This window comes from Cynara cardunculus (genome assembly GCF_001531365.2).
Source record: "Cynara cardunculus var. scolymus isolate 2C chromosome LG 2, CcrdV1, whole genome shotgun sequence".
Classification (NCBI taxonomy): domain Eukaryota; kingdom Viridiplantae; phylum Streptophyta; class Magnoliopsida; order Asterales; family Asteraceae; genus Cynara; species Cynara cardunculus.
In genome coordinates this window covers 59882143-59886014 of record NC_037529.1, presented here as the reverse complement: position 1 = coordinate 59886014, position 3872 = coordinate 59882143, and positions in this window count along the sequence as shown.

Here is a 3872-nt window from a genome sequence, read left to right as displayed (position 1 = left end):
TTTTAATTTTGCCCTCTCTGTTAACAAGGGTTGGAGATTAAAGAGGATCAACATATAAGTTTACAACTATCCTTAAGCGCTTGGGCTAAACATCAAAACCTGTATTTAGTTAATCATAAATAGTTGAATACAATCAAATCCCACAAGATCTGAGATTAATTTTAAGAATATGTAGTTTTACCTCAAAATTCCTATAGAACAATTTGAAATATTTGTGAGACAAATTGTTGTGACCGATCTAGTCTTGTTTGTGATCTAATTGCATTAGTAGCACAATCAACTATGTATGTACGATTTGAATTAGGGCAAACTTAAATTTGTAGAACAATTTATATATCTAGGGCTTGAATCTGGCAAACACGATGTGGAACTAAGATTTCAATCTACGTGATAAAGATCAGATTACATACCTTGAGATTTAGGAAATCGGATAGAAGAACGGCAATTGTTGCTTTAAGATGGAGTGAGAGAATGGAGGAGTTGGTAGAGGCGTGCGAGCGGAGAGTCAAGCGACTAAGATGAAAAAATAGTAAGGGTGGAAGGAAAGGGGTTGGCCGAAATGTAAATACCCTTTTTACCCGTTAGAGAGAAAAGATTATGGGGCGTTGAGTGGCTCCACATAACCCAACATGTGTTTGTGACCGATGATCTCAAATCCATAGGATGCTCATTAAATCATGAATTTCACCCCCTTGTTTTTATCTTGTGGTGAAAATTATTTGTATATGAATCACTTCCACCAGGTTTAGAAAGCTTCAACTGAAGGCACAAAGTTGATGACCTTAATTGGAAATCGAGGATGAAGTTTAACTCATACTCTCTTAATGTTCCCAAATTGATGATTTCCTTTAAATGTGAACATTTCCCTTCCTATTTTCAGTTATCTAAGAAGAATATTTCTAAAGGGCTCTAGAGGGCAACAAAATTTATAAGTTTTTCTCAAGTATGATTCAAACTTGCAGTCAATTGAATATAGATAATAGTTTAGAAGACAATTCAATAAATGAAGGAAAAATTAATTGGGAGGTGGAAACAAATTTGTTTGGCCAAACAACAAGGGTGGTGCCTGATTGGTTTGAGCTTGGCTCCAAAAATCAAAAGTACCTGGAGGTCCGAGGTTCAAATCGAAGGAGGAATAAAAATCCCCTTGTGGCCATCGAGGTTCAAATGCGGTGACTCCGGGCAATCTGCAAAGCAGGTGGTCGCCCTGGGATTAGTCGGCTCGCATAGCGGGTTGGATATCCAGGTTAATCAAAAAAAAAATTTGTTTGGCCACTGGATTATAAGCTTCATTGTACTTTGAATCAAGTTGATATATTTGTCCACCTAAACCACTTTTAGGCTAAAAATTTATATGTTGTGAGCAATCTAGCGTTATTGACATTTGGGTGGAGCATTTAAACCAAGTCAATTGCACTAAATTAGTGGAAGGGTAAATCAGTTGCAATGTTCATATTCTTGCCTGAAATGGTTTAAAACCATCTCCAAACAGTTGCACCATTTCTTGCACCAAAATGGTGCAAAATTTAGTGTAAAACGGTAATTCATCTCCAACCCATTACACCATTTTTAACACCAAATAGAATATTCCAAGTATATTACTTATTTCCATCTTAATAAATTTTCAATAATACCGTTAAATTTATTACATGTTTACAAATTCGACCCATAATTCTTTCCTTATAATAACTTTATAATATATGTTTCCTCGTATTATAATAAATATATATATATATATATATATATATATTTACTTATAATAAATAAGTAACTTGGTGACATGTGTCATCTTCTGGTGAGTCGGTTTTCTTGTTTTACCGTCTAAACATGTATCTAGACACAATCTACATTAGTGGTTCAATTAGACTCATTTGAACGTATCTAGACACAATTTACATTAACAGTTCAATTATACTCAATTTGATTGACATGTGTCCTCTTATTCAATCAATCTCACTAATTTAGGATGCAATTGATTTATTCTTGGGTTAATTAATTCGTGTGGTAACTGATTCCCGAAAAAAATGGTGTTTACTTCTAAGTTTAAATTCAATTTACTGATATAGTTTCACTTCTAAATTCAATTTTTTCTAAGGTTAACTTAATTTTATTCTAAATTCAATTTACTGAAAGTTTTACTTCAGAGTTATTTCAAGAGAAGAAGTCTGAAGTCATTCTTCAAAGTTAGTTTACCCGAACTCTAAAGTTTGCTTTTTCAGACATAGCTCACCCGAACTCTGGAGTCTGAACTCTGAAGTCTTCTTTTTCATACTTAGAAGTCTGAACTTCGAAGTCTTTTTTTAGACTTAGAAAAAGAAGTCTGAAGTCTTCTTTTTCAGACTTGGAAGTCTGAACTCTGAAGTCTTCTACAATTCTGAAGAGTACAAGTCTGAAAAGTCATTCTTCAAAGTTAGCTCACCCGAATTCTGAAGTCTTCTTTTTCAGACTAGCTCACTCAAACTCTGAAGTCTGAACTCTGAAATCTTTTTTTTCAGACTTAGAAGTCTAAACTTTGATTTAATGGGATTGATTTTATACTTCAGAGTTATTTCAAAAGTACAAGTCTGAAGAGTCATTCTTCAGAGTTTTATTTCAGAATTATTTCCAGAGTACAAGTCTGAAGAGTCATTCTTTAGAGTTAGCTCACTCGAACTCTGTAGTCTTCTTTTCCAGACGGAGCACCATGCAAAGCCTCTGCATAGTGCATGCAGAGCTTCTGGCTTGCCTATACATAGCTCTGAAGAGTTTTACTTCAGAGTAATTTCAAGAGTACAAGTCTTGTAATAAACTTATCTAGACTTTTGAAGATAAGTCTTTTAAGACTTAGACTTAGCCCCTCTGGTTGGTCTGGCTTCTGGATGGCTTTTGCTTCTGGTTGTGTATTTGAATCTTGGAAAAATATTCTAATCCATCATAAAGGAACCAGAGGGTCTCTGGTTGTAATTGGAACTCAATTCTTAAAGTATTTAACATTTTTTTGACACAGAGGCTCTGGATAAACAAACTAGAGGCTCTGGTTGACCAGAGGGCCTTTGGTTGGCCTTGCTTTTGGTTGCTGAGTCCACAGGGAGGAGCTCTGGTTAGTCTTGCTCTGTATGATGCAAAATTTACCATGGGGTCTTTTTCAAAGATATTGGGTATTTGAATAACTCTGAACTCAAGGTCTTCAGACTTCGTCTTCAAATTTTCATTTCTAAATTCAGTTTTATTTTACGGTTAACTTCATTTTAACTAATTATTGATATAGTTTCATTTCTAAATTCAAGTCTGAAGAGTCATTCTTCAGAGTTATTTCAATAGTACAGTCTGAAGTCATTCTTCAGAGTTTTACTTCAGAGTTATTTCAAGAGTACAAGTCTGAAGAGTCATTCTAAAGATTTAGCTCACCGAACTCTGAAGTCTGTTTTTCAGACTTAGCTCACCCGAACTCTCGAGTCTGAACTCTGAAGTTTTTTTTTTCAGACTTAGAAGTCTGAACTCTGAAATCTTCTACAAGTCTGAAGAGTCATTCTTCAGAGTTAGCTCACCCGAATTCTGAAGTCTTCTTTTTTAGACTTAGCTCACCCGAACTTTTGAAGTCTTTTTTTTTCCAGATTTAGAAGTCTGAACTCTGGTTTAGTGGGATTGATTTTATACTTCAGAGTTATTTCAAGAGTACAAGTCTGAAGAGTCATTCTTCACAGTTAGCTCACCCGCACTCTGAAGTCTTATTTTCCAGAAAAGAGCACCATGCAGAACCTTTGCATAGTGCATGCAAAGCTTCTGGCTTGCTTATACAGAGCATTGAAGTCTGAAGAGTTTTACTTCAGAATTATTTCAAGAGTACAAGTTTGAAGTCATTCTTCAGAGTTATACGTCAGAGTTATTTCAAG